Here is a 21,705-nt window from a genome sequence, read left to right on the forward strand (position 1 = left end):
ACAGAGCTGAGATGTAGTTTTGTCTTCCTTTCTCAACAACCGTGGAATTTCATTTAAAATATGTACAGTGCTGCATGCTTTTCCTTTCCCTCTCTTTTTTATTTACACTTGAATCTATTTTAAGCAGAGTAAAGATTGTTGGGATAAGCAGACATATATTTTGTGTTATCATTACATAGACCTTCTTTGTATGTGTGGTATCCAAGATACGAGAGCCTTACGGCTCAGACAGAGAAAGGAAGTGGTTGACGTGTCACTGATTCTTGACTGATTTTTATGACTCACATACTTTGGACACAGCACTGTGCCAGATAAATGTGTTTGAATTTTTTCATTTAACCTTAGTACTTTTTAACATTTATTCTTGAACTGTGCACTGGTTGCAGCTCCGTTTGAAGATTAGTTAGTTAGGACTCGTTCACATCTGTTGCGCTGAGAAACGTGTGAAGGTGCGTGTTAAAAAAAGCATGCTTTAGTGTGCACTTCAGTGCGTTGCGCTGCACTTTTTTAAGCCCGTTTTTCTTATTGTAGAAGTAGCAGTTGTCAACAAAGCTTTATTTTCATATGTAAATGTATTTTGTTCCCAATTAGAGGTAAAAAACGCTTGCTAAAAAAGCGCACCCATTCACTTGCATTGATGTGCGCTTTACAGCTGAACACACAGAAATGCATGCAACCCTACGTTTTTGTAACACTGCTCAGTCAAGCACATAGATGTGAACCACGCACATTTAATTATATTGGAAAATCAGTACCTTGCTGAACGCACGGAGCAATGCGCTGTGAAAAGCGCACAGAAACGTCCCTGATGTGAACAAGGCCTTAGTTAGTTAGTTAATCAGCTAAAGTTGATTGCGTCCAACCTAAAGTTGGGTATACACTTACGACTAATGTCCCTAGGCAGGGATTGGGACTTCATCTGGGGAGAAGGGCCAACAGAGTGGCACTCATCAGAGCAGGTGGGGAGAGGGAAAAAACTATTCCCTTGTCTGAGTCAATCAGTCGTGGTGGATCTACCACCAATGCATCTAGGTGCATAAGAGGCTGCTTTACACATGATAGATTCCCAGACTTTGTACGTGTGTACACACCTTTACTAAGGCTGCAGAACAACAGACAACCCAAGAGGCCATATGGGAACCAGCAAACCTGGGCTGGATTTTTTTTTTATATAAGATGAGATATTACTTGGCAAAAGTTTGCAAACTTCACCCAGGTTATTTCAGAATATAGTGAGGGCTGATGACTTCGGCAGGGTGCACACTTAAAATGTATGTGCAATTTGGCTACCTATACATCCTCATGCATCGGCACAATTACACGCACTGGTGTCATGTGTCTGGGCCACAGAGATTAAGCCATTAACCAGAAAACAATGAGAGCAGAAGGCAGTCCAAAGGCAAATTCACAATATTAGCAAGCAATAGATGGCAAAAAGCAGGAAGGCAGATAGCCGACGTCAGTGGGTGGGATACAATGCTCTCGCCCATCACTCAAAGCACTAGCGGAGGAAGGTCGGGGGCTGCTGTGCACACACTGGATTCTCGTCAGAACAGCCCCCTCTGCCGAGTTTCATCTTATGTGTGCCTTAGTACTTTTAAGTGCACCTGTCGCCTTCACAGAGTGGGAAGCTTTTTCAGGAAATGATTTGATATTCATACTGTAATTACTTTGTATTGTTTCACTGTAAGCTGGTCCATCAAATATAACAAATGCCCATAAATAAATCAGAATGAATCTGCCAGCTGTTGCTCTTTGTTTTGGGTTAAAACTCAACATAGAGTTATGCCATGTGATACTTACTGTATTTAAGAGCAAAGCAAAAAGAACAGTACAGTGGAAACTTGGTTTGCGAGCATAATTTGTTCTGGACATTGAACATGCACATTTCTCCATAAGAATTAATGGAAACCCAGTTGATTCGATCCACAATTCAAAAACCGTTATAGTAAAATAATATGAAATAAAAATGTAAGCAAGACTTTCATTATAACAGAATTATTGCCATCTGTTGGCTCACCTCAACCTTTTTCCGTGTGTGGCTTTAACAAGGAACTTATCCAATGACAGTTACTTTTCTGGATTTCATGGAAATGTGACTTTGCACAGTCTCAACGCTCAGATTAAGTACAATTAAGTACAATCCTGCAGTGCTAAGAGAGAAGAACTATTGGCTCAGTTGTGATGATGTGACGCATGTATACTTTTTTTTTTTGCTTGTATATCAAGTCAAAATTTCACAAACATTTTTGCTTGTACTGCAAAGTGCTCTTAAACGAAGATACTCTCAATCCAAGGTTTTACTGTACATAAAATGCACTGGAGGCTCAGAAGGAGTTAGTTGAGTATAAAACAATGCTTAAAATATGTGACAAGTGAGCAGGGCATGTTGTAGACTTTTTGCTGCCTGAGGCAAACATTGTGAGAATGCTGCCCCATCCCCGCTTCCTCCCCCCTCCACCGGCATGCTCTCATCAAGCAAGAAGACCTGTCTTATACATTAGGATAAAAATTTTGTACCATCACTGCGCAGCAATTACTTCCTGTTTCCTCACATTGGAAAGCACACAGCGTCCCGGAAGTGCCTGGAAGGAGGATCGGTGTGCAGAGATGGCATTTGGCATGTTCATCTGCTGATGAATGAAGTAATTGTATTGTTTACAGACATTATTTAACCCATTAGCATCTTCAAAAGAATTATCTCGTTTGAGATAAGTGCACTGCTTTTGACCTCAGCTGGCAGAACTCATTGTGCTGTAAATTCTTGGAATGTTTTGATGTCTTTGTGCTAGCAGAGGATATAGAAGCTGAAAGCAGAAGTCCTCTGTTATTGTCTCACACTGCCCCCAAGTGACAAGTGGCCCTAAATACACATTGCAGCAGTACTAATTAGTAGCAATGAAATGTAACAAACAAGAAATTTTAATATGTGCTAAAATAAATTGGCCTGGAGCACTTGCAAGCCTCGAAATAATTTGGTCGCTAAAGGGTTAAGGGGTGTCTATTGGGGGCTCATTGTCCTGACAAAGCACCTTGTGTGTTGATGTGAAATAGCTGTCAACCTCTGTGCATGCTTTGTTCCCTCTGTTTGATGTGATTTTAATTGTTTTGGAACAAAGTCTGGCTTTTAATTTGGATGTGTACTGTTGCTTCACCTCAATGTATACAGATTCTGACTGTGCCTTCCTCTTTGCAGTGGGAATAATGCAGTCCAGATAGCTGCAGCACCCACAACCATAGAACCTAAATCTTTACTGCTGTACTCCACTGTGTCTGGTCATGTGCTCAAGATAATAAGACAAGATTTTAGCTGCAGAAGCCTCAACTGACCCAAAAAGGTAATATTTCTGCACTTTTATTACAAAGCTTTCAAATGGTAATTTTAGATTTGTTTGTGAAAATGAGCTTTAAGTAGGTGGGGGTAGCTCTATGATACCCTTACGTACATTTAATAAAGACTCCTGTTAAAATGGGTGCATGATACTATCAATATTTTGCCATCCCTGATAGCAGAATATTGGTACCGCTATTCTACTCTACTATCACCCACTGTAACACTATTCTCACACTAACCTACCCCCACCTAACACTAACCTTCAACCTACCTATATATACTAATCCCCTTACTTACATAAACCCGTTCCCCGCTGTTCCACGGATAACCAGGCAAGCCGATGCTCCTCTGATAACCTAGTGCCTAATATAAGCCCTGGCTCTTGGCGATAATATAGCCAAGTGCCTATTACCACTGTGCTGATAACTGTAGTTTGTCTATACCATACCCTATCTGTGCCGCCATAGCCGCAGCAGGAGTATGTCTATTTGAACCCTGGAAACCAAATTACAATACCTTCACTGGCCATAGCCACAGCTGGAGTTTGTCTATAAGAATTCCAGGAACCAAATTACGATATCTCAGCCCCCATAGCCTCATTTAGAGTTTGTCTGTCCTATGGACAAACTCTGGCACCTAAATTACCTTCTCAACCCCACCATAGCTGTAATTTATATTGCGCCCTATGGCAGTGCCCAACATACCAGGCATTGTACCTGTTTTGGGCTTTTTTTTACAAGATAAGCTCATGGTGATGTGCTGAAATAACAGGATACAACGTGTTCTGTAAATGCTAATAAGCATTTGAAAGTCACGAGTCGGTTCCTAACCTGTAATTGCCACAATGCTATTAGAGCTGTGTTTGCTGATGGTCTAAAAGTCCAACTTCTGTTTTCCAAGTTAAAACCTTAGTAGCGCTGAAGATCCAGCAGGCAACAGAAGAGAACAAAAAGAAAATGCATGTAAAATGCAAAACATGGTACATAAATTACAGAATTCTGTGGAGTTTAATTTTACACCTACATTCTGACCCTGCACAGAGCAAAGTCTGTTTGTCATATGTAGTTTTCCAGTATTTTTGTAGATTATTGTTTTCCATTTCAAACCCACTGCTAAATTTATCATGAACCTAGCCTAAAGCACATGTGTATACAAGCAGTAGCCAATCTCAGATGAGATGCAGCTGTTTGAATTATAAAATCTGAATGGTCTGCAAAGCTTCAGGACGACTTGGCAGTTTTTCACAATTCCATCCATTTATTCATTACAGACCGCCAAACCATGTATGTACATTTCTATAGTGCAGTAATGGAAGTGGCATCAGTCAACACAATGGAAACCTTGATTCTTTTTGATATGTCTTCATAGCAACATTACATTTCTTTACGTAGGAATGGAAACTTCCAGTTATCATTTTTAGTGCAGGTTAAATAATGAGGAACAAATCTGAGTCATTTAGAGAAGCTTTTCTTCTAGATATGAAATTATTAGACTGCTGTGACAAATGACAATGCTCAACATACTTTTAAGTTCATAAATTGCTCCTTTTGGTAATGTGGTCATTTGTGATGCAGAGTGAATTTCTGCACACAGTTTCATACAAAGTAATACATCAGCATTATACCACTGTAGATAATTGAGGTCATATCAAACAAACAGGAAGCACATACAAACGCTGGCCACCATTTCCCAGAACTTTGCATTAACAGGAAGTTGCACAATGTCTACTCGTTTAAAGTGTAGAGAAGGAAGTACAGAGAAACCGCATTTGGTTCTCTGTACGGGCCAGTGTCACAATACACAGTAAAAAGCTTAGCGCACAGGGTTTTCTTTAAAATGCATTTATGTACTGTGCTCATTTATTTTGTTAAATATTTTTTTTTTTATTAAGGAAATGAGTAAACCTTTATTGCCTTTTAAACAATGCCACTTCCTTGGATGATGTACTGATCCCATGTCTTTTCTACTTCATGAGTCAGTGTCCAAGAATGAGTGTGTAGAATTCTAAATACAAAGGTTGAAGCCCTGTACTCACTGCTAGATGGATTGGGAAACACTCAGCGACACGGCCCGATTAACCAGCATTCCCCGATCCATCTTCCTACCCTCAGTAACACGCGATGTCACATGTCGGACGCGAACGAGAGTTCAAACGATCATGGCACTTTGCCCGGGAATCGTCTAGGATCTTAAATACTTCAGCCCTCAGTCGTTCTCACTTTATGCATCCGAGCAATGTTCACCTCCCATTCATTAGCCAATAACTTTATCACTACTTATCACAATGAACTGATCTACATCTTGTTTTTTCCGCCACCAATTAGGCTTTCTTTGGGTGGTACATTTTGCTAAGGGCTACCTTACTGTAAATGCATTTTAACAGTAAGAATAAGGAAAAAATTTATTATTTCTCAGATTTCGGCCATTATAGTTTTAAAATGATACATGCCTCCATAATTAAAACCCACGTATTGTATTGCCTATTTGTCCCGGTTATTACACCGTTTAAATTATGTCCCTATCACAATGTATGGCGACAATATTTTATCTGGAAATAAAAGTGCATTTTTTCCGTTTTGCATCCATCACTATTTACAAGCTTATAATAAAAAAAAATAGAAATATTTCATCTTTACATAGATATTTAAAAAGTTTAGACCCTTAGGTAAATAGTTATGTGTTTTTCTTTTTTCTTTTATAGTAATGTTTTTTTTTATTATTTAACATTTTATTTGGGTATTTTTGGGAAGGTGGGATGTAAATAGTAATTTTTTTAATGTAAATGTATGTTTATTTTTTTTTTATTTTTTTTTTTTAATGTAGATGTAGTTTTACTTTTTGCCCACAAGATGACAACCTTAGGTTTGTTTACATGACGTCACTCTAAGCTTAACATGTACGCTTAGGGGGACGTAGGAGGCAGAAAAAGCAAGGCTTCCGAGAGAAGCTGTCGCCTTTTTCTGCGGGGGAGAGGAATCAGTCAACGTGCACCATGGCCTGATTCATTGATTCCTGGGCTAACGATCCGCGGCAGGGCGTGTGCGCATGCGTGCGATCGGCCGCAGGAGCGCGCGGGAGCGCACATGGCCTTCTGGACGTAGCTCTACGTCCAGGAGGAGAAAGTGGTTAAAGATCCGCCGTGAAGGTAATTATCGCCGTACCTCGCTAAATATCGTTTGCCCAATCTTATACACGTACTGACAATGCGAGGTTGTGGAAACGATTGCTTGTTGCGCAAAAAAATTATTGGTCATGGAGAAAATTGTTCTAAAAATCGCAGTGTGGGTACGTAGCTTGAGTGCATGTTGCTGCTGTGACTCAGACAGTTCTGAAGTCAGAAGATTACCATGGCAACTGTGTAACTGGCATAAAAGAAAATTATGGCAGTCTTTCCACCTCTCACTTCCATTGGGAAAATTCCATTGAAAATGGGAAATGCTGTTTTTTTGGTTTATTTAGCCTTTTGACAGAATCTTTGATTTCATTTAATGTCATCATTTTTGTACTGAGTTTGGAAGTGGAACTCCTCAGCATTACTTAAAAATTTCAAATTCCTGGAAAGATGTGAACTTGTCATGAGGAAATATACCGGTAGAAAATCGTCTACACATACAACCATATCAACTAGAGTGATGTATTCCAAGAATTCTTCCCTGTCATGATCTAGGCACCATTACTGACTTTAAATGGTGCAGATTTTCTAGCTTGTTTAGATGATGTTCTGGGTATAATATTTGCATTTTTTTTTTCAAATTTTCACTTGGAAAACACATAATCATAACAAGAATGATTTAAGTGATTCCTCTCAGAGTAGGAACACATTATCAACATATCTACCCCAATATAGAATGTCCCTGACAAAGCTACTGTAAGGGTGAAACATGTTGGACTAGGGAGCACTGTATATAGCTTACTCAATAGGGGGACCTTATAAGGTCATGTCTATGCCTCATATGTACATATTATGTGTAAAATTAGACCTGTTGAAGGTGACACTTACATCTCCCAATAGGTCGCAATAGTTTATGTATGCGTGAGGTATGCAATATTTAGGGAACTTTTTTTAACAGATTGAGTAAATGTTTTAAAGGTATTACTTATTACAGTGGTGTGAAAAACTATTTGCCCCCTTCCTGATTTCTTATTCTTTTGCATGTTTGTCACACTTAAATGTTTCTGCTCATCAAAAATCGTTAACTATTAGTCAAAGATAACCTAATTGAACACAAAATGCAGTTTTAAATGATGGTTTTTATTATTTAGTGAGAAAAAAAAACTCCAAATCTACATGGCCCTGTGTGAAAAAGTGATTGCCCCCCCTTGTTAAAAAATAACTTAAAGGTGGTTTATTACACCTGAGTTCAATTTCTGTAGTCACCCCCAGGCCTGATTACTGCCACACCTGTTTCAATCAAGAAATCACTTAACCACCTTAGCGGTATGGACGAGCTCAGCTCGTCCATTACCGCCAGAGGGTGCCGCTCAGGCCCTGCTGGGCCGATTTTGATCAAATAAAGAGCAGCACACGCAGCCGGCACTTTGCCAGCCGCGTGTGCTGCCCGATCGCCGCCGCTCTGCGGCGATCCGCGAAAGAGGGTCCCCCCAGCCGCCTGAGCCCTGCGCAGCCGGAACAAATAGTTCCGGCCAGCGCTAAGGGCTGGATCGGAGGCGGCTGACGTCAGGACGTCGGCTGACGTCCATGACGTCACTCCGCTCGTCGCCATGGCGACGAAGTAAGCAAAACACGGAAGGCTGCTCATTGCGGCCTTCCGTGTTACTTTTGGCCGCCGGAGGCGATCAGAAGAACGCCTCGAGCGCCATCTAGTGGACTTTCAGTTGGCTGCATGAAATAGTTTTTTTTTTATTTAAAAAAAACCCTCATGCAGCCGCCCTGGCGACTCTTAATAGAACGCCAGGGTGGTTAAATAGGAGCTATCTGACACAGAGAAGTAGACCAAAAGCACCTCAAAAGCTAGGCATCATGCCAAGATCCAAAGAAATTCAGGAACAAATGAGAACAAAAGTACTGTAATTGAAATCTATCAGTCTGGTAAAGGTTATAAAGCCATTTCTAAAGCTTTGGGACTCCAGCGAACCACAGTGAGAGCCATTATCCACAAATGGCAAACACATGGTACAGTGATGAACCTTCCCAGGAGTGGCCAGCCGACCAAAATTACCCCAAGAGCGCAGAGAAAACTCATCCGAGAAGCCACAAAAGACCCCAGGACAACATCTAAAGAACTGCAGGCCTCACTTGCCTCAATTAAGGTCAGTGTTCACGACTCCTCCATAAGAAAGAGACTGGGCAAAAATGGCCTGCATGGAAGATATCCAAGGGTCAAACCACTTTTAAGCAAAAAGAACATTAAGGCTCGTCTCGGTTTTGCTAAAAAAAACATCTCAATGATTGCCAAGACTTTTGGGAAAATACCTTGTGGACCGACGAGACAAAAGTTGAACTTTTTGGAAGGTGCGTGTCCCGTTACATCTGGCGTAGAAGTAACACAGCATTTCAGCAAAAGAACATCATACCAACAGTAAAATATGGTGGTGGTAGTGCGATGGTCTGGGGTTGTTTTGCTGCTTTAGGACCTGGAAGGCATGCTGTGATAGATGGAACCATGAATTCTACTGTCTGCCAAAAAATCCTGAAGGAGAATGTCCGGCCATCTGTTCGTCAACTCAAGCTGAAGCGATCTTCGGTGCTGCAGCAGGACAATGACCCAAAACACACCAGCAAATCCACCTCTGAATGGCTGAAGAAAAACAAAATGAAGACTTTGGAGAGGCCTAGTCAAAGTCCTGACCAGAATCCTATTGAGATGTTGTGGCATGACCTTAAAAAGGCGGTTCATGCTAGAAAACCCTCAAATAAAGCTGAATTACAACAATTCTGCAAAGATGAGTGGGCCAAAATTCCTCCAGAGCGCTGTAAAAGACTCGTTGCAAGTTATCGCAAATGCTTGATTGCAGTTATTGCTGCTAAGGGTGGCCCAACCAGTTATTAGGTTCAGGGGGCAATTTCTTTTTCACACAGGGCCATGTAGGTTTTGAGGTTTTTTTCTCACTAAATAATAAAAACCATCATTTAAAACTGCATTTTGTGTTCAATTATGTTATCTTTGACTAATAGTTAACGGTTCTTGATGAGCAGAAACATTTAAGTGTGACAAACATGCAAAAGAATAAGAAATCAGGAAGGGGGCAAATAGTTTTTCACACCACTGTATGTGTTTTCTATGACCATTACCCTATATTAAACCCTCATGTGTATTTACCCTAAGTTTTCACTTGCACAGAGCAATATCATTACAGACAGCTAATCAGCATTTTCAGAAGAAAGTAAGCAAAGGCTGCTTCTTCCTATTATTACTTTCACAGCCTTTCTGGACAAGAGTACTTTTCTGCTCACTGAGGATTGGCATTCCTAAATATATTATGTAGTTCAAATGAGTATTTGTTGTGCTGCAATCAGGAAGTGTTATGTACAACCTAGATGTTCTTCCCATATGGTTAAAATTCCACCAAGCATTGCTTATTAGTAGGAGGGCTTTTTGGTCTCTTTTATCCCCCTATACATTCCTAATGGTTTGGCTCACCCTGAGCTGCTTGGCTACTCTGTTGTACTGGTCCAAACCCTATCCCATACAGCCTTCTCAATCCCTATCATGTATTGATGGAGGGCCAAAAGCCCAAAACAGGCTGTCTATATGTAGGGTTGGTGTGGCTGTGTTATATTTAAAGCTATAGGCTTTCTATACACCAGCAGTTCTGGATGCTTGCCTTGCTTACAAGGGTGAAAAGGGATCATTTGCATATTCAGTAGTGGTGTATTGTGGGTAACCACAAATGTTCACTTATAGCTGAATAATTGCAAATTTCCTTGTGTTTTAAGAAGGCAAATTTCACCAACCATATGGTTAAACAAACCCTACTGGAAAGCACTAGCTAGATTTGTCCAGACTGTCTGGTACAGGCCCCCTTTAAAGTGCAACTCTGTTAAAAGCAAACCTGAATTGAAAATAAACTGATGAGATGAATAATGGTATGTTATGCATTTTTTTTTAGTGCTGGATGTTCAAGGGTCTTTGTTCTATTTACTTTTCAGGAGATCTGCATTTGAATGTTTTTCCTAAGAAAAACTGTAATATGGGAGTGTTCTGGTTTCCTGCCAGTAAGTGGATTAGACCAGGCATGGGAAATGAACACCAAACTTCACTCTGTGCAGATAATTACTCCTACATAAAGAAGTTAGGTTTGTAGACGGTCCATACTCCACAAAGAGAGAGAGAAGATTGCAAAACTGAAAAGATTCTATTTTAGCATCAGCTTGTTTTATAGCTGGCTGGTATGCAAATTGTAACATATTACTTTTAAAAAAGTCTTAAAGTGACTCCGAGCTCATCAAAAAAAATGAAAGTTGTACTCACCTGGGGCTTTCTCCAGCCCAGTGCTGGTCGGGAGGTCCCGCGCCGGCGTCCTGGCTCCTCTCCTTCTCCCCGCTCCGGAATGGCTGACAGGCCGCAGCCCGGGCGACACTCTCCCGAGTGTCGGGCTGCTCCTTCCGCATATGACGCGGATTACGTCACACGCCGGCCGCCTCGCGTCATCACGGCGGCCGGCGTGTGACGTAATCCGCGTCATATGCGGAAGGAGCAGCCCGACACTCGGGAGAGTGTCGCCCGGGCTGCGGCCTGTCAGCCATTCCGGAGCGGGGAGAAGGAGAGGAGCCAGGACGCCGGCGTGGGACCTCCCGACCAGCACTGGGCTGGAGAAAGCCCCTGGTGAGTACAACTTTTATTTTTTAGATGAGCTCGGAGTCCCTTTAAGGAGCACTAAGATGTGTTTGTAATAATTTTCAGTATTTTTTTTCACTTTGAAAGAGGATCTGTAATGAAAATAACTTAGTGATCCCTAAGTGAGAGTGATATGGAGGCTGCCATATGTATTCCCCTTTAAACAATACCAGTTTCCTGGCATTCCTTTTGATCTTCTGGCATCGGTAGTGTCTGAGTCACAGCCCTGAAAGAAGCATGATGCTAATCTAGTCAGACTTGAGTCAGAGCACCTGATCCACATGCTTTTTCCTGGTCTTTATATAAAAGTATTAAGGCGCGTACACATGTTATACTTTTTCAAACTACGGGTCCGTCAGACCCTCCCGCAGGGCGATCTTTCTGATGACAGTTGCACATGAGTACAAGCTTTCGGCAGACTGTCTCTGACTGATCCGCCGAGCGGGAGGGTCAGACTGACCCGTAGTTTGAAAAAGTATGGCGTGTGTACGCGTCTTTAGAGACACAGGATCAAGGGGACAGCCAGGCAATTTGCATTGTTTAAAAAAAGTAAACAAATGTGACAGCATCCATAGGTCTCTCACCCCAAGTTCTCTTTAATGAATACAATTGTTTATTTATTTACATTATTAATTTATAAATTAGTCAGTGTTTGCCCATTGTAAAATCTTTCCTCTCTGATATACATTCTAAAATGTACTAGTGCTGTTAAGTTGTGCCACAGGGCAGGGCTACATTTAATATACAGCAATATATACTGTAGGTATATAAAATGTTTCTGATGCTGAAACCAGGAAAGTTGATGTTAAAGGGAGTATCCTAAATCATTTACTGCATTCTACTATATGTCACTACAGTGACAACTTTTAATGTATATAGCCGCATCCAGAAATCTGGATCCAGAAAAACTGATGCAGAACTAGTGGAAATAAGAGTATAAAAAATGGTAATTGTAGTCACATGTCAAGTTTAAATATCTTTCAGCCAAGGCTAATCATACAAAGCATATAAAGTGGAGATGAAAGAGGAAATTAGGACAGGCTAATGAGAACATCTGAAAAATAAAGCCGTAAACCTGAGGCATTTTAACTAATCTTATTATTAGGAATGTTGGAAGTAGTTTGGGCACATAATGTTACCACTTTAGATAAAATCAAGATGATGCAACTTTTTCCTTTAATAGCTTGATATATTATTGCTTTCTAAACATATTTACTAATAGAGTATGCCAACTGGTGTGGACCAGTTTTTTTCTTCATATCTCCCAGATATATATTGACTTCCTTCCTGTGTTCTTAAAGTACATCTGATTTTTTTTTTTAACCACTTCGCTTCCAGACCTTGTTTTGACATTAGCTATTTTCCTATTTAATCGGCCATAACTTTATCCTCACTCATGACACCTAAATGATCTTGATATCGTTTTTTTCAGGACAAACTAGACTTTCTATGCATTTTAATGGGAAAAAGAGGGGAAAAAATGCATTATTTCTCAGTTTTACCAATTCTAGTTTAAAAATACGTACGGAGGTGGCTGTGAAGCTGAATACAGAGGCTGCCGCTGCAGGATCATCGCTGGATAAAGGAAAGGTGAGCCAGGCTTGCTGGACACGCTTTTTTTACAGATCTCTGCCAGGAGGGGGTGAGATGAAGGATCACCGCTGGTTGCTACAGCAGTGATCGTTCATCCGCAGGGGGGAGGGGCGCTAATTGGTTAAAGCGACTTATTTCCCCTTAGACCAATTAGTAATGCAGCTTAAAGTGCCGGGGGCGTGCACAGGAGCACGCCCAATTGTGCACAGGGATGCCACCAGTACAAAACGTATATCTATGCGGTTGTGGCTTGGATGTACCCACAGATGACGTAGATATACTGTACTGGTGGAATAAGTGGTTAAAGTTATATTCTTACCATAGTAGTAGGACACCCTTGGATATTAATAAAGCTTCCTGGAGCCTCCTGATGTCCACGGATTAAGCCTAAGGACCCTCTTTAGCATACGTATTAGTACGCGCCTGTGAGCTTGGCGCAGGTTGAGACGAATGATGGTTCCCCCTGCTGCTGCTCAAATTCCTGGTGGTGTTAAAGAAAATCAGTATTACAAAAAAAAGTCCCCTGGGGGGTACTTACCTCGGGAGGGGGAAGCCTCTGGATCCTAATGAGGCTTCCCTCGTCCTCCTCTGTCCCTCCGTTGCTTTACCGGAAGCCCTGAATCGCGGCCGAGATAAATATTTACCTACCATGATCTTGAGCAGGAGCACTAGCCACTCTTCCTTCGGGTTAAGGCGGAAATAGCTGAACCTGATCGATTTACTCTACTGCACATATGATTGGGCTCGGCTATTTCCGCCTAGCCCGAATGAAGAGCCGCTACTGCGCCTGCACTGGATCCCGGCGAGGTAAATATATCAAGCCTTGTCAAGCTTGTTGGGGGAGGATTCAGGAGAGCCAGCGCTGGATTCCTGCAGGCTTCAGAGGTTGGGGAAGCCTCATTGGGTCTCATTGAGTGCTTTGGTTTGCAGACTGGATTCTGCCACCACACAAGCCTCATTGGGACCCTGAGGCTTCCCCCTCCCGTGGTAAGTATCCCTCAGAGGGCTTTTTTTAATTACAGTGTCTCTTTAAATACTAATCCACCTCAGAGTCCTAGCAACTCGGAGTAAGAAGTAATTCGGGGTCTGGCAATTGCTGAAACCCCGAATAACCCTTATGCGCCCTGCGTACTATAGCATTACTGCTATTTGCCTGGTGGAAGGAGATTTGCATTGCCCCATTTTGTAAATTGCAAGACCAAATTGGTTGTCTACCTTCTTGTGTGCCCCTGTGGGGCGTTTTATAAAGGAAAGACGAAACGCATGTTACGACAACGAATCTCTGAACATATAGGTAACATCGAGTCAGGTGAGACCTGCTCTCCGGTTGCCAGGCATTTTAGAGAAGAACATGGGGGTAGCCTGTCTGGCCTACATTTTATAGGGTTGGACAGAATACACCCCACGATTCGGGGCGGCAATTTTGATCGTCTCCTTTTGCGCCGAGAATCCAGATGGATTTACAATCTAAAAGCCTGTGAATTCCCAGGCTTAAATGATCAACTTAACTTTGCGTACTTCTTGCCAGATTAATATGTGCGTGTCACTGAGCATTGACTGTCCTGTTTGATCACCGACCGACCACCGTGGCTATTCAGGATAGGTTTTTGGGTCTGTATTGATCACACATAATTGAGGATATTATAGGGCCCGTATGGGACCCATTAAAGGCATATTTTGAGTATGTCATAATAGGGCTGTAAAGCCATTTGTTATTATTATGTATATTTTTGTAGGACCCCTCTCATTATACACTTTATTTAGATAGATATGCATATTCTTTAGACATGTTGGTCTGTTATTTTTGAACGTTGGTTTACATACCTAGAATGTGAATGTGGGGGGGGGGTTATCCGTGCATTACGTCACTCTGTATTGTACAAGGGCTGTCTGCTGTTTTAGGGACATGTTCCTGACGTGGATGGCAGTGGCTGTCCAATGCCGGTGATCTGCGTCTCCCTTGTAATTAGTGACGTATACTGAGTTGGTCTGCACGGTCCCACCCCGCCCACCAACTTTCTCATTGGTGAATGGCTGTATGAAAGATCTCCGTAGCGAGAGTGAGGCCACACCCCCTGAAGAAGCCAGAAGCCGGCGAAACTGTCGAAAGGCGCACTCCTCGCTCCATGGGACGACACGCCAACCCGTAGCTATCCGTGGGTATCATTGGCTAACACCATCTGCCTGGCATGACTTCCTGCTGCGCATCGGGCCATCAGTGCTGATCCCGTGGATGCCACACCGCCCGTACGTTGCCACCACTGCACACTCTTGACCATAGGTTGATCCCTGTGGAACTGCATACTATCCACTATGGAGATCGATGGTGTCTAGCACATGATGCTCAGGACTTAGCACCTATGAACTGGTGAGATCAATCCAACACGTCAATTGTTGCTTTTTGGCTTATGCTGCTTTGCTTGACTCCCACTGTGATGCTGCTTATGCTGCTGTGAGTCCGCAAGGATCTGTGGTTTGTTCACAATGTGGTAGTGAATCTGCTCGTCAGCTATCATTATCTGGTGACCTTATCAAGCTTTGCACAAAATACCCCAAAAACCTAATTTCCCAATCATCTATATAAAGACTCCAATTAGTGGCCTGTGTGAGTAATGCACCTGCTGTGTGTGAATTTAGGTGGTTGCGTGGTGGGGTGGCCATCCCATATGTTTTTTAATCTTTTTTAGTGGATAATTATATTAATAAAAGTATTTTCTATTTTTGAAGCATTTATTGGGTATTTAGTATTTATATCGCACTAGTCAGGTATTCACACACCACTTCCTATTATCTTGGGTATATTACTGCTATTGCGACACCTATAGCGGAACCCGACGTAGGGGGGGGGTGGGGATATGGAGGCTGACGTAACTATTTCTGTGTTTATCCTCCATTTGCGTATACGGCCGGTTGTTGGGCAATTGTCAGTCAACAAAGTATAAATTACAATGGAATGTAAGTTCCTGGCTTTCTACGCCTGTTGTTTCCTTAAATTTTGAAAAAAAAATGTTTTTGAATAAAATGACTAGTTACTTCAGACTCTTGGCTCTGAATGTGCTGGTCAATCCTACATTAAGTCTCACCAGTCTCCTGGTGCTCTGACATGCTGACTATTGCAACTATTTTTGATACTGCAAGTGCGTCCAGAACCCCTATTCTTTATTAATTTACCAAATAAGCATGCTTCAATTCACTAAGCACTGCTTGGTAAATCTCACTTACCAGCTGTGGAGCAGGTCGGACAGCAAGCTGCGACTCCGTGCATGAGTATGGGTTTTCTGCCCAGTGCATCAGTGGCTTCCCTTTAACTCTTTTACGACTGCGTCATGCCAATTGGCGTGAACACGGCGCCCCCCGCACCCCCCCCCTGGTTTTGCTAGGGATGCTAACGATCGCGTCTAAACTGTAAAGTGCTGCAATCTACGGCAGCGCTGTACTGAGGACAGCCGTGTCACTTGGCTGTCCCCTCTGGAGGCTCAGGAGCGATCGGCTATCATAGGCTAATGCCTATGACAGCTGATCGCTGTCATTGGCTGGCAGGTGGAGGGATGGCTGTCGAAAAAAATAAACTAAAAAATACAAAATTTTATCTTAAAGAAAAGATAATTAAATTAGTTAAAAAAAAACAAAACAACTTCCTGCAGCAGAGGTCAGAGTCCACCAACGGAAAACTCTGTTGGTGGGTAGAAAGGGGGGGGGTTCATTTATGTGCACGGATCTGTGGCTCTGCAGCAAGCCACTAAAGCTGCAGAACCCTAATTTGCAAAAAAATAGCCTGGTCACTGAAGAGGGGGGGATTTTCACATCTAAAGAATGCAGAATAGCCTTTTAAGGCTGCGATGACACTAAGCAGAAATGCTAAACGCTAGCATTGCGGAAAACGCAGCGTTTATGCATGCAATGTAAGTCAATGGGCCGCATCAAAAACGCATATAAAAAACACATATGCATTTTGTATGCGTTTTATAATATGCGTTTTTTGTAACCCATCCCGCTGCCCTACGGACTTTTGCTACAGAGTTGTTTTTAAACTTTTTTTTATACAAATACAAAGAGGTAATGCACGAATAGAGGCGGGCCCTCTTTCTTGTTTTTATTTCCACATTCCAAACGACTGGGAAGGAAAGTGCAGCAGAGCCAGCAGACGTTGGAGGAAATCTGACAGCCAGAGAGGCGATGGGGGGGGGGGGGCAGCACCCCCGGAAGTGAGGCTTGGTCACTTAAGACCTTAGGATCTGGTGAGTCTGTACCCGCAAGGGGACCTGCACTTTTGTACCTTACCGAGTGTAATTATTGTGGATAAGGGGGAGCGCATGATCATTTCCTGCGTTTTTAAAAACGCTGGTTTTGTTGTATATTTTTCAAAAACACACATAATGAAAATCAATGGTGACGCAATGTAATGCGTTTTGTATGCGTAAAAAAAAACATTGCATCCAGCAGTTTTGTCCCTGTGTCCCAGGATTTTTGTTACTGCGCATGTGCGCAGTAACTCACAGCTGGGACCAGGGAGCTAGACGGGCGAGCGAGGTGTGCGGGTGGAGCGAGCGAGGTGGGTGGGTGCGGGCTCCCGCCTGCGCTGGGCGCGCGGCAGTTGCGTGCGCATGCGCACTGGCGGCGGCGGCCATAGACCTAGAGTTGGTTTTTGAACGGGCTGAGTCTACTAGTGATTTTCATAAAAGGCATATTAAAAAAAAAAGCCTTAAAAGTCTCCTTCTACTGCTCTGGCAGACTGAAGTCCCACCTTCCCAGATATCGGATCAAATCAGGGTGAGAAGCAGGGCTGTGTAGCTCTCCCTATTGGATGCCTAGCTATCCCTTTTGGCTGTCTGCTACATTTGTCAATAGGTTACTGCATGGAGAGTGTGAGTTATTGGCTGGTCAGAGCTGGAGATAAATACCGAACACTTTTGCTTAATTTACCGAATGCATTTATCTTTGTGAAATTCTTTACATTTCTTGAGGTATTTACCACACAAGTCGGTAATTTACCTCACTAGTCAGTAATTTTCAGTTCGGTAATAGGTTTAGTAAATTGGCATTTGGCAAGGTGAGCGGTAAAATCAGTCATTTTCTGCATTACCGAATGTGGTAATGCTGAGTGAATTGAGGCCATTGTTTTGAGGTCAAATCTGTACTAAACAGACAAAATTGACAAATACATGTTCTTGTGTTGAATCATGTTCAGTGAAGGCAATAAACAGCAGGTGGAGGCCTCTGCTCATTCCCTACACCTGTAGGGCTTTGTGCAACACAAGACTGAAGGAATGGTACTACAAATCCTTTGGTGGAGAATACATTTAGCATGCGTGTATCTAAGCTAGTTATATATCTATATGTTGAGAGAACTTTTTTAACTTTTCCCTGACAGCTATTAAGCCTCAAAATTGCCTGGACCCTCTCTCACCATCTACCCCTAGCATCCTCCATTCCCCAGTACCATCATTCCCACACTCCACAGCACCCTCAAACCAACCCTCACTCTTTCCCCTAGACCCTCAATAAAGGTGGGCACACGTGCACAGTAACTGTTGCCCTTAATGGCCTTGCATCAATTGTCCGGGCAACAGTTTGGGGTAGGGGGGTGGGGGTTATATAGACACACGTTTTGGCTATATCTATGGGCAAGCAAAAACGCTATTGGGCATATTCACTAATTAGTGGTGAAATTGTCATACACAGGCAGTGTTACTTATGTCAGTTGTGTATAAGCGCTGCCTGCATTATCTAAGTAATGTGCTAGTGTAACACATGCTATGCAACTGGTGTAAGTAACAGTGGAATTACTGTGCTCTTCATATGCACTGCAATTTTACCCCTATTTAGTGAATATGCCCCAATGTACAAATTTGCAAATGTCATTTAATGTGGACCTAAACTTTTGCACAGGACACAAGGAAATCAGTGAGAATTGCACCCTGTGTGTTTTTAGAGAGAAGAGCATGTCTAATTCCCCCTCATCTCCAATTAATCACAATTATAATTTGATCTCTCAGCTGTTTCAGCACAGAAATTCGGCAGTCCTCGGCAGGCACAGCTAATATGTAAACACAGGATGTTAACCCTTTGTCTGCTTCCATAAAAGCAGGCAGTACAATACAATACAATAACATTTGTAAAGCGCTTTTCTCCCATAGGACTCAAAACGCATAGCTGTGTCTCAGATTAACACAGGGTTGCAGGCTGGTTTGTGTTACAGAGGAGATAGTCAGATGTTCATGAATGCCAAACTGAAGAGGTAGGTTTTCAGTTTAGACTTAAAGAGACTCTGTAACAATTTTTTCAGCCTTAGTTCTTCTATCCTATAAGTTCCTATGCCTGTTCTAATCTGCTCTGGCTTACTGCAGTCTTTCCTAACTGCACTGTCTCTGTAATAAATCAATGTATCTTTCCTCTGTCCTGTTTGTCGGGCTAAAGCTTGATTGTGTGGAATGTGCAGGGCTGCTTGTGATTGGTAGAAGCGATACACACCCTCTGCAGGCCCCCTGCATACTCTGAATGACTCATACACTATGCTTAGCTGAGCCTATTAGAAGCTGGTTAGTTTGTTTGTAAACACTGCCTAAAACTGTTAATTACAAGCCAGGATTGCAGCAGAGAGTGGCAGAAACAGCACAGAGGGGCACAGGAGAAAATAATGAATAGAATGGTATGCTTTTTATTGTAAGAATATTAGAGTACAGATTCTCTTTAAATGCTTCCAGGGACGGAGCTGTCCTGATTGGGTGTGGCAGGGAGTTCCAAAGTGTAGGGGCAGCATGACAAAAGGCTTTGTCTCCAAAGGTTTTGAGGTGGACTCTGGGGGTGACCAAGGTGTTACGTCCTTTTGATCTAAGATTGTGGGGGGTGTGATGCAGTTGCAACAAGTCCTTCAGGTATCCAGGGGCCAGATTGTGCAAGGATTTGAATGTCAGTAAGCCAATCTTAAACAGAATTCTCCATTTTATCGGTAGCCAGTGGAGTGAGCACAGGGTTGGTGTTATGTGGCAATGGCGGGGTTGGCTCGTTAACAGCCTTGCGGCGGCATTCTGTACTAATTGCAGGCGGCGTAAGTCTTTCTTATGCAGGCAGTAGACATACTCCAGATTTATTTCAGGAGTTCTGTAAGCTGTAGCAAATAAATGTTCTTCTTTAAAGAGACACTGAAGTGAACTAATTTTCCCCATTTTACCTTATAATTTGCTTCAGTGCTCTCAAGCTAAGTAATCCGCCGCTTCCCCGCCGCAAAACGAGCGCTGCAGAGCCCCCAAATCCCCGAGGGGCAATCTGGCCGGCATTTCCTGGAAGGGGCAGAGCTTTCAGCTTCAGCTCTGCCCCTCCTGATGTCAATCGCGGCGCATCACCTCCTATCCCCGCCCCTCTCACTCTTCCTTCACAGAGAGGGGCGGGGAGAGGCGGCGATCCGTGCGGCGATTGACGTCAGGAGGGGCAGAGCTACAGCTGGAAGCTCTGCCCCTCAGCACAGCAAAATCCACGACCAAGTTGGTCGTGGATATTTGCGGATGGATTTGGGGCTCTGCAGCCCTCGTTTAGCGGCGGGGACACGGCGGATTACTTGATTTGAGAGCACTGAAGCGACTTATAAGGTAAAATGTGGAAAATAAGTTCACTTCAGTGTCTCTTTAAATGTTATTATGCCGTTGCTTATCTTGTAGAGCAGAGAGGAAGTTCTGAGTCCAGATGCGCATTAATGACCCAGTGTGGTAATCGAAATCCTGGGATGGGGGGTGCTAAAGTCAAGGTTTGCTCAGGCCAGCCCTGTTTGCGTCTCTTCAGTGATGAAGAGCAATAGGCCCAATTCAGAGAACTTTCCTCTTAAATGATCTTCCAGGAGATATTTTCTCATCTTTTCTAGAAAATACATTTTCATCACCTAGAAAGAAAAAAAGTGTACAAACTACCGGTAGGTAAGAAAAGATATATAAATGTTTGCTAAATGTTGGACAAATTATATAGAACACCTTTTTTTTGCTAGCAGGTGCAAAGGACTTGTGAAAAGTTTATTGAATCAGGGCCAGTTCTTCTCGCCTTTATGATTACAAAACATTTACCGGTACTGAACTATACCTCTATCCCTCACTATCTACATATCCCTCAGAGACTGTCTCTTGTGTGTTTATTTCATTTCAAGCCTTGCGTGTCAAAAAACTGGGGCATTTGCCTGCTGTCTGCATCTGTGCGGAGTATAAGCGGCTTAATGGAAGACACGCCAGCTGACAAGTGAATCTTCTAAATCTACTGAAAATCCCTATGCTTTTATCCATCTTACTCTGCCATTCATTTTCACTGTTCTGCAATTCGTCCATGTCAAAACAATATTTCCTGAAAATGAAACAACCCCATTTAGTCACTCCTTGGTTCCCAGCAAGTCTGCTAATCGTGAGCTTATGCAACAGCATTAAAGTATAACTGCAGCCAAATTTAAAAAAACAAAGTCTGGTTGTCTTCAATATATACAGTATATTTGTTCCACAGTAAGTATTCCCTGTGCACTATAAGACATAGTAATTTAAATCTATAACTAGCCGACCCGCGGTGTAGCATACGCCGCATAAGAGGGTAGAGGGCAGGAAGGGGGTATTGGGCATAGCAGCGGGGAGGGGGGGTGGGACCCCCCTCAACTGGGTCCCCATGTGTGCTCTACCTCCAGCTTAAGCTCAGCAGGAACCCCCCCCCTCACCTGGGTCCCCCATGTGCACTCCCCCTCCAGCTTAAGCTCAGCAGGAACCCCCCTCATCTGGGTCCCCCATGTGCGCTCTCCCTCCTGCTTAAGCACAGCAGGAACCCCCCCCTCCTGGGTCTCCCATGTGCACTCCCCCTCCAGCTTAAGCTCAGCAGGAACCCCCCCTCACCTGGGTCCCCCATGTGCGCTCCCCCTCCTGCTTAAGCACAGCAGGAACCACCCCCCCTCACCTGTGTCCCCCATGTGCGCTCCCCCGCCTGCTTAAGCACAGCAGGAACCTCCCCTCACCTGGGTCC

General features: G+C 43.0%; 1 protein-coding gene across 3 annotated transcripts in view; it reads left to right on the plus strand.

Moving 5' to 3' along the window:
* Nucleotides 1–21,705, plus strand: part of COA1 (cytochrome c oxidase assembly factor 1) — a 136,186-nt gene that overhangs the window by 30,223 nt on the left and 84,258 nt on the right. For all 3 annotated transcript variants that reach the window (XM_068236360.1, XM_068236359.1, XM_068236358.1), the window contains exon 2: nt 3,197–3,338. The gene's annotated coding sequence lies outside the window, so the exon portion shown is untranslated. The remainder of the gene's footprint in view (nt 1–3,196; nt 3,339–21,705) is intronic.

Source organism: Hyperolius riggenbachi, chromosome 5 (assembly GCF_040937935.1).
Source record: "Hyperolius riggenbachi isolate aHypRig1 chromosome 5, aHypRig1.pri, whole genome shotgun sequence".
NCBI lineage: Eukaryota > Metazoa > Chordata > Amphibia > Anura > Hyperoliidae > Hyperolius > Hyperolius riggenbachi.